The 13,588-nt window shown below is 48.0% G+C and overlaps 1 protein-coding gene across 2 annotated transcripts in view; it reads left to right on the forward strand.

The window, feature by feature from the left end:
* The first annotated feature begins 1,592 nt into the window (after positions 1-1,592).
* PPP1R16B (protein phosphatase 1 regulatory subunit 16B) overlaps positions 1,593-13,588 on the forward strand; it is a 55,646-nt gene continuing 43,650 nt past the window's right edge. The window contains exon 1 of one of the 2 annotated variants that reach the window (XM_021527843.3): positions 1,593-1,694. The gene's annotated coding sequence lies outside the window, so the exon portion shown is untranslated. The remainder of the gene's footprint in view (positions 1,695-13,588) is intronic. The other variant, XM_085557985.1, reaches the window with a different exon arrangement.

Genomic DNA, 13,588 nt, shown 5'->3' on the forward strand with positions numbered 1-13,588 from the left:
TGTTAAGCTGCATTTCAGCTCCTTACGCTGACTCACTGCTCTGGCACAGAGCCAGGGTATTTATGAGACTCCCCCTTCATTTCCATACGTGCCTCAGAAAGCAGCTGTGCTTACAACACAATTTCAATAAACAGACAGCTGAATTATGGACTTCAGAGACTGATGCAAAGTTGCTGAGCTCTCCAGTGCCCTGGGCTAAGGCTCCTGCTGGCAGACTCGGGCTTTGGAAAGCCGCCTCCCCCCCTGCGCAGCCCAGGGCTGCCAAGGTCCTGGCTGCTGATCTAAGTCTATCCCAGAGCTGTAATTAACCTCTAATGTGGCTAAAACTTTTCCCATTCCATCCATCCTGCACCTATAGCCCTGTGGATCCAGCGAGGAGGAGAACACGGATGAGTTTGCTTCTCATCAGCTTTGTTTTCAGATTTTTGCACATACAGAGGCAGCGATAAGACAAGTTTTACACTTAAGCCGTGTCCCCGTGGGTCGCTTGCTGACTCCTAAACTGTGGTTCTGCCATGTTGCAGTAGTAGTAAGTGAATTCTGGACAGAGCTCTCAATCACATGTCAGGGAAAGCTCTTACCTTAGTCAGACCTTCACCCTGTGGATGGTGTCTTACTCTCCTGTACACTTGCAGAGATTCAGGTTTACTACCTGTGAACACTTATCTGCACCTTTTCAGGGAGTGACTCACGTTTCGAACCTTAAGGCCTCTCTTGGGCTAGAAGGGTTTCAGTGAAACCCCACAGCTCAGTGTCAGAGCTGCTCCCCGTGGATCTGTTCAGCCTGGGAGGAGGCTCTTTCCCAAGGAGAAATAGAGTCCATGGTGATTAATCCTCCAAACCCTCTGAAACCCATTCCACCCTGGAAAAGGCAACTGATCCCAGACACAATATCTGACAGCAGCATGAGGAATCTGTTCTGCTTCACTCCCAGTGGGTGAGTGTGGGCTCCCAGTGCCACTCCCTGGCCCAGGAGGCTTCTTGGCTTCTCTCCCAGTTCCAGTGACTGGTTTGGCTCCTGGCAAGGGCTCTCATCTGCCTATAAAATTGTGCCTATAAAATTGGCATAAGGCACACTTCAGGAATGGCATTTGGTTTTGGTATCAGTCACTGTGTTTAAAGCAACGTTACACTGTGTTGGGAGGGATTTTGGTTCCTTCTAAAAAGTTCTCTGGGACCCTCACACAAAACCACTTTGTGGCAAATAGGAACCTGCTGCTGGGCTCACATATTTATGACAAAAACCCTGGCAAAACAGTTTCTAAACCACATATCCACCTTCTAGCCTCAGTGGGGGCAGCAGCATCGCATCCCTAGACAAAAGTCGGGGTAAATCTTATCCATAGGCAGCTGGGCAGGCAGGGGCGCGAACTTCCACCGAAATTCAAAGAGTTTTTTTCAAAAAATATTTAGAAATTTATCCCAATTACCCTTACAGAAACAGCCCCATGCGGACGGGCCCTCGCTCCCCAGAGCCCGCAGCGGCCGCTCCGCAGCATCCCCGGGGCTGCTCCGCGCCTTCACCTGCGGGGCGGGCGCCGCTCCCGCCCGCCTCCGGGCCCGGCCCCGCCTCGGGGCGGAGCTGCGGCCGCGGCCGGGGCCGGAGGCGGGCGGGGAGCGGGGCCGGCTGTGCGCGGCGCCGCTGCCTCCTGCGCTTCCCTGCCGCGGGGCCGGGCCCTGCGCGGAGCTCCGCGGTGAGTGCGGGGCCGTGCGGGGGGAGGGAGCAGCGGGCGCTGGGCTGGCCCGGCCCGGGGATGCTGCGGGGGTGCCGTGGGCTCCGCGGAGTCGGGGTGAGTCCGGCCCCGGAGCGGGCTGTGCGGCAGAAGCAGCCCGGCCGCCTTGCCGCGGCGCGGGGATGGGGACGGGTCCCGCCCGCGCGGGTCGGGCTCCGCGCTGGGGCGCCGTGAGGGAGCCCCGCGCTGGGGCTGTGCGTGTGCCGCGCTGCTCCTGGGGGGTTTTGCTCGGTGTGCGTCTGGAATTCCGCTGCCTTCTGGCACGGGAGGGGTGTGGAAGAAATTTACTCGAGGTAGCACAAATACAAGCTTAGTTACTGAAACGGCATCGGGGTTGCAGGGTTTCAGGGGAGGTGAAGGGCTTTTGGGGACAGTCTCCTTCAGGCTGTGACAGACCAGGAGAACTTCAGCCTGAACTAAAGCCCCTTCTTCAGCTCCCGGGCCTGAGGCGGCAGTGCTGGTAGAGATGTTTTTGGTTGACTGACGAGCGACCAAAATTCTGGTTTATTTCTCTGCTTGCTTACCGCGAAAAGATCTGTTCTGCACGGTGAAAACCAGTCGAGGAGGAGAAGGAAGATACTTCAAGCTGCAGTAGGGTAATAGTTGGAAAAGTGGCTTTTCACAAATTGTCAGAGAAAGGAGAAGGTTCACAAACCTGGGAAAAAAAACCAAAAAAAACCCAAAACAAACTCAAACTCATCTCTGAGCCCTCCTGTTCCCTAAGAAACCCTCAGGGAACCTCGGGAGCAGCGGCTGCTGGGCTGCCCTCGCTGTCACCTTGACCCAGCCTCCCTTGACCCGCTCTCCTGAGCCTTGCCATTATTGTTAAGTGGTTTTTCACAGATGGAAGCGCCAAGTGCTGTTATGGCAGAAAGCAGAAAGGTTTTTTCTGGCTGGAACAGGACTTAGTCTGGAGGTAGATTGTGTTTGTTGTGAAAGATGTAATGTATTGAACCCTGATAGTGAAGAATACTTTTTTCATTCGTGTTTTTTCCTTCCTTCTCAATGCTATGAGATGGATGAAAAACTATAGCTGATATGTAAGTACTCTTATTACAGTATTTCCATGGGTTTTGCTTTATGTCCCAAGATCTCTTCTGAGATTGGAATTTAAATTTAAAAAAAGCTAATTTTCCCTCTGACTGGAAAACATAAGTGACTTTTTAATAAGAAAAATAAGGTTTAAAGTGCTGAACTTCAGATATGTGTGATGGATGTGATGAAATGTTGAGATATCACATCTTCTTTTTGCCCTCAAGACCACGTGTCCAGGATGTGCATTTCTAACAATGTCTTGTTGTCGAGTCAGTTGTTGCAGGAAAAATGACTCTGTGTAAATGTGCTGGTACCAATTGTACCAGCTCCTCGGTGCTTCTGCATCGCTTCTGCAGCCACTTTGTTGGAACCTTATTTTCCCTTGGTTTAATAATTTATAAAATGCCTGTTGCCTCTAGGCACATTTCATCCAGCAAGAAGAAAAACATCAACCAGTGTTTACTGGTTACGAAGCCTGAGGTTGACAAATAATGAAGCTTTTGTGGATGAGGGGGTGTCTCATTTTTATCTTCTATAAACTCACAAAAAAGCAGGATTTGTGCTGAAAGTCTTGTTAGTTATTATTTGGTTATTTTCCTCGTCCTTTAAAAGAATGAAACTTGCTTTCTGGTGACAAAGTGGATTTTAACTGTGACCTTCCTTACCTTAATTCTGGATCTTCTTTTTCCATTTACTTGAGTCTGATTTCAGTTTAGCAGCTCTTAAGTATTTAACAACCGTCAAGTAAGATGACAGAATCAGATCCTACATCTTCACCAGCTGAGCTGCTTTGGCTGAAAGAGATCAACCTCTTTTTGGGCAATAAATTGCTCTCTCAAATCCTCTGCCAGATACTTATGAGCCACTATCATTAACTGCATTTTGAATCAGTCATTGAGCTGGAGGGGAGAAATTGGCCTGCAGTTCATCTCATCTCCTTTGAAACTGCTAAATGATGATTCAGTGACCTCAGTGGGCAAATTATATCAGCAACTAATTGGCCTAAGAAGAAAAACTTGCCTGATACCAAATAAACTGGCTGTTGCTGTTCATAATCCTGAAGAAGATGCTCCAGGTGAAACCCCCAGTTTCAAACAGTGACAGGGCTTTGTTGTGGCACTGGCAAGGGGACTCAGTGAGCTCCTACTTTTGGGTGTGGTGTCCACTTCACCTCCAGCAGGTTTTGAAGGTATTGTCCTTTGAAGGATAAAAATCTTAACACTTCAAGCTCGCCTTCCCCTGTGGATAACCCTCTCCTCTTCCTCCTAAGAGGGTAACTGGGGTGTGGTGTTTTTGGGGGATTTGGCTCTGGGGGGATCCCAGCTGAGCTGAATTTAGGAAGGAAGACAAAGGTCAGGGTCATCACCTTGTCATTCCCATCCCTGCTTTGGCAAAGCCCTTTCCAGGAGCCGTGTGCCACTTCCCAAAGATGCCTGGCAGCTTCCCTGTGGACGGAGGTCGGGTTAACCCCTTGTGGGCAGTGAGACGTGCTGGCTGGCTGGCTGGGGAGAGGAGAGCAGGGTGGTGAGCTCTGCCAGTGCCACGGTCAGCCCGACCTCGCTGCTTGCTCTAAACAGTTCAGGGCCAGTGGCTGCACTGCAGGGAGGGCTGGAATTGCAGGTGAGTGCCAGGGTAGAAGCATCCAGGTGTGGCCTCTTCAGCTTTCCTTGCTTAAGCAGCTGCAGGAGTGAGCTGGGATGTGTGAAAGGGGTCAGCTGGTGGCTCTTTGCAAGGCTGTTAGTCGACTTACACCACCTCCTAGGATCGTGTTGCCAGCTGGCTCATCCTTTAGGGAAGTTTCAAGAGGCTTATCACAATCTTACTAGAAATCTGTCGTCTTCTATTAATCTGTTTGTCTCTCCTTGTCTCCTTCCCGAGCGCTCCCCTGCACATTCACTCCACAGCCCTGCTCTGATGCTTGCCAGAGCTTTGTTTAGGGCATGCACAGTTGTGGACTGTCACTTTTTACCATCCAACATGGTTTTTCTTTATATATAGAGAGATACTATATTTTTAAAGGTTTTCTCTGAAGGTGATGCTCCTGAAAGGCCAGTGGAGCCCGGCTGCTTTGCTGGCTGGGTGGAGGTGCAGGGTGGTACCAGCAGCAAGCAGAGTCCAGCTCTGATCAAGGCAAAGCCCACTCCTAGGTCAGGTCCTGCCCAGTGTGGAGCACGGGGTGCTTGGCCAGGGCAGCAGCACCAGGAGCAGGTGGGGATCACCTGCACCTTCAACCTGAAATCAGGACAGTTCCTGCTTTGCTGGGCTTGGCTTGAGCAAAGAGGAGCAGAAAAGCTGTCAGACTTTGGGAGGTGAGAGGAATGAATGCAACAGCCCAGGTCTCACGGCAGTGGGCAAGGGTTGGTCAGTGAAGCTGCTGACACGGGACTGATTCAGGACTCGGCGCTGCTGTCTGGGACAGACGACACCTGCAGAGTGATGTGGCTCTTCCTGACAGAGCTTTTCCTTGCAGCTCTCAGAAACATGTCAGCACTGGGGTTAACAGCCACGTAGGCACTGAGAAAAAAGAATGAATAGCTTGAGGAAGGCTAAGCCTTAATACCCAAACAAAGCAAAAAAAATGGTGTATCGTTTGACAGGAATTAAGTGAGCTGTGAGATCTCTGGCTCTAGAGGCCCTGCCAGGAAATACACAGCCTCTGACAAAGGTGGCTTGGCTGTCCCTGTGTCCAGAGGCAGCATCCATGTGCTGGTGCAGGTGCTGAGCTGCTGGAGCTGCCCATCTGCCTCTCCCCTTGACTTTCACAGGGATGCTCTTTCTCCTGCACAGCACATTGTTTGCTCTCCTTGGATGTTGCTAGCTGGCAGGGAAAGAGATCAGTCTGTTTTTTTTTCTAGAATAGTCAGCTGATTTTATCCCATGGGAAGTGGCTGAAAAGCGTGAGACAGGTGGGCTGGCATTCCTGCTTTGTAGCCCTCCATAATTCCAGCAGGAGAAGGATAACCAGGAAAAGTGCAGTTGCTGGGTACATTTCTGTGTTTGCATTTGAAAGAGCTTGATAGGCTGTGATTAACGGGGCTAAATAGAAGCTTGATAAAAATTCAAACAAAACTGGCTTTACAAGGAGGCCTTGGGGTGCTGTGAAGGGCAGGCTGTGGGTCTGCTGTAGTGCTGTTTGGTTTTAGTGGGCAGAGAGCACTGCAGGCTCTGTCCCCTGCCTTGTGTGAGGTACAGCCCTGTGGCTGTGCAGACACTCCTGCAGGTGGTTGTTTTTTTCCTGCTTTAAGTTCATGTGATGTTCCCAAATTGAGAGTACCACATCTGCATCCCAGAACCCCCCGTGTCCCCATAGCCAGGCTCCAATTAAGGATGCTCTAAAAGCAGCAGGCCAGCTACACCATGGCTTTGCAGATGAGAACCATTGGCCTAATCTATTTTTACAGTGAATTAAACTAGAAAAAGGCACTGCCACTCTAGAATAAGAAGCCACCTGGGGAGTTAACCCAGAATAGTTGTTCTGCTTTGAATTCATGCCCTATCTCACTTCAGAATAACTTTCCTTCCACATATGCAGGCCCTGTAAGTGCCAAATACAGGGCATGGCTTAAGCAGGATCTCCAACAGAGCCAGGAAAACACCTTCTTTTTGCTGAAGTCTCCCTGCATTCACACACACTCCTTAACTCGGGCATCCTTCTCTGTCATGATGTTTCATTCTCAGTGTCCTGCAGAGTGCTGTGCTCCTTTCCCACCCCAGCTCTGTTCTTTGCTCCAACACCCTGACTGCCAGCTCCCACAGCCACCTCTGCTGTCCTCCCCTGTCCCCATCCAGCTCCTGGGCAGGTCACACACAGTGAAATGAGCATCCCGAGTGCTCAGTCCCTGTCAGGATTGTGCAAAGAGCTTTTCTCAGGCTCGCCACCTTTCTCAGTGAGCAGCAGCCAAGAAGCAGCATCAGGTGGTTTTTCGGAGCTGGGGCTGATAACTTGGGTTGGCCAGGGGTGGCAGTTGTAAATTATTTGCAGTGGCCAAAGGTTTTGCTCTGGTGCTGCTTTTGTCTTGTGTCCATCAGGAGGAGTAGTGGGGATGTTGGCATGATGGTTTGAGTTGTGCTGGGACATTGCTCCTCTGGCTTTGTCAAGCTCAAGTTAAATGTATGTAATTTTAACATCTGATTCTTTGGGGGCTGACTCATGCTTTCTTGGCCTGAATGATTCATAGCTCTTGAACTCCATTGCTAAATTCATTATGCAACAATTACAGGGTTGGAAATGCCACCCTAAGTGCACACAAACAAGCTGGCAGCAACTCCCCACTCCTTTTCTCTCACCCTGAGTTGCCAAGAGACCTTCCTTGTGAGTTTGCTCTTGTCCCTGCTTTGTGGGTGAGGGTTTGCTGTATCTTGCTGCTCTGCCCTTGAGCTGGGAGGGGCAGGAGTTGCAGGTTGGTATCTCTGGAAGAGAGGAGAGAGGACAGCCTACAAGGGAAGAATGGAGATGCGCAGTTTCATTCATCAGAACCAGTTGCCTTAATTTTGTCCCAGCTGCTCATTATGATGTTATGGCATCCTTAATATGATCCACATGGGAAAACCCCAAGTATGAGGTGTTGCTCTAAGGTGATTTTGAAGTTGGGCAGCATTTCATGGGCTCAGATTCTGCTTGGTGACTGTCATGACAGCTCAAAGGTCAAATACCCCTCCAAGGAGAAAGACCAAGGAAGGAAAGAGGGCCCTGTGCTGGCTGTGGGGTATCCAGTAATACCTTAATTTTCTCTCCTCTGTGGGGCTAAGCTGAGATTTAGGGATTTGTGTAGGACTTGGCTTTTTACTAGTGAGGTCTCGAGCAAGAGTTCATCTGGTATTTGGAGTTAAGTGGGTTTTGTACCGGGTGGGCTTTGCTTAACCCCCCCAAAGCAGTGGGTGGGAGCAGGGCTGTCAGTGGGATGCAGAAGGGTCACCCCCACCATCTGCTCATCTGAAATGTGATCAGATTTCAGGCTTTAAGGTGCCCCACTTATCTGAATTTGACTTCTGCACTGGTTTTTCTGCCATCCAAATAACATTTCTTCTCAGAACAAACACTGAAGTGAGGTACCTACCAAATGCCCAGGAAGTCATCCCTGAAAGCAGCCATTCTTCCCAGCTGAGGCCTTAAATCTTGATATCTTTGGGAAAAGTCTCTCCTGGACAGGTCTGACTGTTTGAACATTGGGACACAGACGAATGGCTGAATGTTGGGCTCATCAATGACTGAGGTTTTCCAGGGTTTTCCTTGGTCCTCCTTAGCCTGTGCCAGCAGAGCCCTTGTGCTGGTAATCCCAGAAATGGCAGAAGCAAAGTAAGAACTGGACTGTGAGGAGGAGAGCTGTACCAGCAATTCTGGTTCTGTGCTTACAAGTCAAGTCAATCTAAGTATACAAAATCCTATTTTCAAACGAGTAAGTGGTAAATATTTGATTAAACTAGATGTCAGAGCAATTGTATTGTCAGAGCAGCAAGTCAAGCCAACAGCCACCCTGACTGTGGCCAAGAGGAGATGCAGAAAACACAGAAAGTAGGGCACGTATGGTGACGTGCCTAAAAATAAGGTTTTTCAGAAACAGAAAATCTGCCTCCCAAGCAAGGCAGTGGCAAGCTGCTCCCAGAGTCTGATTTCAGACTGAAACTGGTGATGTTGGCACTGCAGAGAGCTGTGCTAACGTTTTGTTAGCATTCTGCTAGCAAAACATTTCCTTTCAATCTCAGGGCTTGCATGTGAGATAAGGAGTTCCTCTGGAGCGGGGCAGGCAGAGGTGGAAGTGAGAGGCGGTGCTGCTTTACCCGAGCAGGCTTTCTGCTCATCTGCATCTTCAGGAGCCGTTGTCCTCTTCAAGTATTGTGGTTCCACTTTCTAGAAGATGCTCTTGTAATATTCCTGCAGGCTTCCCGGGAGAACAGCCTGGGTTGCCCTGGTCCAGGCGTGCTGATTGTGGGTGCTGCTGTGAGTGGGCTGGCCCTGGTCCCCTATAGCAGCTATAGGGGGCTGCAGGAGGCCTGACCAGGGCTGGGAGTGATGGATCAGCAGCCTCAGGGTCCCCTTCTTGTGTGCTGGGGGCTAACCTTGACCTGCAGAATCTGGGGGAACTGGAGGATGAATTTTTTGGTGACATGTGTGTGGTTTAGCAGGTTAAGAAGTTGTTGTGGAGTTCACCAGGGTATAAGGGCTAAACCCTAGATAACAAATCCAGATGTTCGAGCTGTCTGGAACAAAGCATCCCACACTATCACATGGATAATTAATTTTTCCCAAAGTGTCACTATCACATAGATAATTAATTTTTCCCAAAGTCTCACCTCTTTACTCTCCCAGCAGAGCCTGTGGGCACCCTGCTGGTCCCTGCTCAGCAGAGGCAGGAGGATAACACTATCCTGAGCTGCTCTACAGGCTCTCTGATGGATGCAGGATGGGTCAGAGGGCATCTTTTTATGTTATTTTGTTAAGACCTTTTGAGGATTATTGGAATTGTTGTAGATACGTTCAATAATGTCCATAAGCTTTAGAGTTGAAAGCATTTTGTTAGCAGTAATTAAATGCAACCGCTGTTTAAAATGGATGGATCAGATGGTTGGGAAGAGAATCCTCTCATAAATCTCCCACAAAATCAATATTCCTGCTGTCAGGTGTGTAGCAAACACTTTTAAATTCTGCCAGTCACTGGCTTTATCACCGTGGTGCCACAAAGCTGACAGCATCACACCTTTGCCTTGGAAAGGGACCAGCAAGGCAGGACTTGCTTTTGGTGGCAAAACCCGCAGAAAAATCAATAAAAATTGAGGAATGCAGTCCCACTGGATGGTAACTCCCGGTGAGAAAGCAAAGCCCTGCGGGTGCACATCTGCATGGGGGCAGGTGGGATGCCCAGAGTGAGAATTCCCAGGGAAAGGCACATCCCTGTCCAGAGCTGGGAGCCTGCAAGAGCCCTGCTGCTGGCACATCCCACTGGCACGGCCTGAGGTGCCCAGGAGCTCCAAATGGAAAATCCAGGCACTTATCTAGCTTGTTGCTGTGCCAGAATAGGGCTGTTCCTAGGATTATTTTTTCCCGTGCGCCAAAATATGTGTAAATGGCTTTAAACAATGGAAGAATTTCTGTTAAAAAGAGTGGGGTGCGGGTGCGAATAGGGTTGTAATTTATATCTTGAGGGAAGGGTGTGGGCTCTTCCAGTGGTGTTTTTGAGATTCTGTTGGAAATTAGCTTGGGGTTTGGGTTTTTCTTTTTTTTGTTTCATTTCCCCCATGTCTTATTTTAAAGCCTGTTTTGAGGCAAAGTTGTTGTTTTCCAAATTACAGATCTCTCAATGTGTAGCTGAAAATGTCAGGAAGAGGGATGCAGTTTTGGAAGCCTCCACACATCTGTCTGTGGCAGGGTTGATAAAAAATGGAAGCTCTAACCAGAAAAACAAATAAAAAGAGGTAATATCACTGTCACAGATGGGTCGGGCTGCTTTCCCTGCAGGTGTCTGCATTGCAACCCCCACTCCCATATAATGTGCTGTGGAAAAAATAAATGGAGAGCCCAATCGGAGACTTATGCCCTCAATTAATTTTTGTTCCACATAATCGGAGCTGCTGCATGCCTTTCCTTCAATATTTAACTGCCTGGCTCAGAGGATGGGGCTGCTCTCGTGCGAGGGGAGTTGGGATTCTCTTCATGTTTGCACAGAAATCCCATTCTGATCCTTCTTTCTTTGCCTAAGGGCAGGGATCCTGCTGCTCCTCTGATGCCGGAGATAAATTTTTGTTAGCAGACACTTTTTCTGCTAAGGGGAGCAAAGGGGAGAGGGGAGTGGTGTGTGCTGGATTCTTGAAGGAGTAAAATTGCCTTGTCTTCCAGCATCACCTTCCCTGGAGCCGGCTGTGCTGTCTGGGGCACAGTCGGAGGGGAGAGCTCTGCTCCTGGCTCCACGTGCTCAGCCCTCAGCTCAGGGAAAAAAGCAATCAGGACAATTAGTGAGTGCTGCGTGCATCTTCACACTGCGGAGCGAGCTGTCTCTATGGCACTGAGTTAGAGGGGAGTGCCTTCTTCTGATGTAGTTTCAAATTGAGCCCTGAACTTAACTTTCTGATTTTTAACTCGACTATAAATCGATGTTAAGATTTTTCAAGTTCAAGCTGGCAGAAATGCCCCCCTCCCTTCTCCTTGTGGAATTTCATAGCCAAGAGCTCAGGGTGGTTTTTTTACTGATTCCTGAAAGCAGAGGGGAACCCAAGGTGTCCCCTTTGGGAAGTACAAGGGGGCTGAGCAGTTCTTGCAGCTCCAATGCATCCTTCAAGTTGTTCCCAGTGCCTGGACTAGAGCTGCACCTCAGACTGGGGCTGGAACAGCCCATTCTGCCCATGGATGTGGAGGAAGAGCCAGTGAGAGTGAAGCTTAGCTGGTGAGGAAGATGTGGGGAATAAAAATAGAGAGGGAAGAAGAACCCCCCAACTGTTAGGGAGTGGGAAAACCATCTGCATGGAAGTTCTAGTTTTGAAAATACCCCCAGACAAGGGCAGCTTAATGCAGAAAGGTGTGTGAGAAATAGTACTCACTTTCAAAACATTTAAAATATTTATTAAAACCTTATCAAAAACACAACAAAAGACTGAACAGATAAAATGTTACAGTGGCCGGGAGCAAAGGATTTTTTCCTCCATGTGCTCATCCATGCAGTGGATGTTCTGCCTTTTAACCCTTTAGCCCCTCCCAAAGTTCTGTCCGTGTTTGTCCATGGCTCCTTCTTTGCTGTCCAGGGGTGGAGATCACTTTTTTACACCTTGATTGGAGGTCAGGTGCTGCCAGAGTAACAATCCCACTCTCCCAAATGTCCCAAACCCAGGCCACCCCCTGATAACAATGCAAGGGAGGGGTGAAGCATATCTGTAAATCTATAGAACTTCTCTTAACATACACATAATATTTGCCCTTTACTTGTGAGAGTCAGCCATGGCATTACTCATCTAGCACAGGTGGCAGCTGAAGTGCTGTGTTGGAGCTGAAACAGAAAGGTGCATTTATCTCAAGAGCTTTTAGAGGAAGGTTTTTAAAACGCCTCCAGGTCCCGCTGCCTGGCACTGGAATGGGGCTCCAGGAGCTGCTCTGTGCAGGAGCCACGTGGAGGGAAGGAGATCTGAGCTGGTTTAGCTTTAAAGTTCTGGCGTGCTCCTAAATCCTGGGTGTGAGCTGTGCTCAAAGCCCTAATGTAAACACAGGTGAACCCAATGGGAAGAAATGACAATGTCTGACTCAATTCAGAGGGCTGAATTATTTATTTATTATTACTATGCTAAAATACATTAATATACTATATAAAATGAGGGTACTAAAACTACATACTGCTTTCTCTGACTCTGACACAACTCATGACTCTCTCTGGAGAGTCCAGCCACAAGTGGGTTGGATTGACCATCAGGCTCAAACAATCCTCACCAGAATCCAATCAAGCAATCACCCCAGGTAAACAATTCTCTAAACACATTCCACATAGGAAAAACAAGGAGCAGAAATAGAAATTGTTTTCTCTTTCATTTCTCTCTGTGCACCTCTATGAAAAATCTTGAGAGGGAGAGAAATGTGCTTGCCACAAAGCCCTTCCCTGCTGTGTTTGCTGAGCCCCCAGCCAGAGCTCTCCAGCCCTCTGTGCCTGGGGACCACCACCAGCTTTGGGTTACTCCTTGCTGCACACTGATCTGGGGGAGGACTGCCTGGCACAGAAGAGGTTTCTAATTTTTAAAAACAATTTTTAAGGAAGCCCATGTTGAAATATCGATAGGAAAAAGAATGTATATTGTGCTGTGTTGGGTGTTTACAGGAAACATATAGTGAAAATACTGAGGGGCTTTCCTCAAACAACTGCCAGTATTGTTAGGATGGAACAGTTGGGAGGAGAAAAGAAAGAGGCACTTAAAATTTTCTATCGCCAGTGTTGGCTTCAAAGAGATTTTTTTTTTTTTTTTTTTACTTTCTGCTTCACTTTTCTTCTGCTTTCTTGTATTTTATTCCCTCTGCTGGGAAGGAGTTCATTGGAGACAGAGAGATTATCTGGAATTAGAGATAAAGCAGCCAAACAAGAATATTTTTAATTATCTGAAGCAGAATTTAGCTTGAAATTTTGAGCTTTCCATCAAGCTAGAAAAATATTTTACAAGGATGCACCTTCACCACATTTGCAGTAGGCAGCAATGAAAATTCCTTTGCTACAGATGGTAAAACAATATCTTCACTTTAAGAAGGTAATTGGGGCACAGATTAAGTTACTTACTTTGCATACAAGAAACCTGTGGAAAAGCCAAGAATCTCTCCTGAAGCTCACAATTTCTGATGAGATCTTTCACCCAGAATATTTCTGTACCTGCTCTTCCCCACCAGCACTCCAGGGCAGATGTAGGAGTTCTGTTCCCTAAGGGGTCCTGGCTGAAATATATATATTTATATGTAATATATATTTATACATAATATATTTATATATAATATATATTTATATTATATATATTTGTATAAATTTGTATAATATATATTTTAGATATATATTTATATATTTTTAAAGTGATGTTTCCTGCCACTTTCCTTGTCATTCCCTCAGGAGGAGCCATTTTTGTGGTAGTACTGAACATCCACTGCTTAAAGTGTAGCTGAAGCCCCAAGTTAGGAAAGGAGCTGTTTACTTCTAAGATACCAGTGAAATTAAATCAGGCAGCAACAATTTTCATAATTTTCACTCCTCCATGTGGTTAACCTGTGGGTGCTGTGGGGCTCACAGCACAACACAGAGAGAATCACACAGTATGTAAGAAGAATTTGCCACCAGAAGCCATAGCCAGAGCTCCCAGAGCAGCACTGAGGC

This window comes from Lonchura striata, chromosome 20 (assembly GCF_050655825.1).
Source record: "Lonchura striata isolate lonStrDom1 chromosome 20, ASM5065582v1, whole genome shotgun sequence".
In the NCBI taxonomy this organism is placed as follows: domain Eukaryota; kingdom Metazoa; phylum Chordata; class Aves; order Passeriformes; family Estrildidae; genus Lonchura; species Lonchura striata.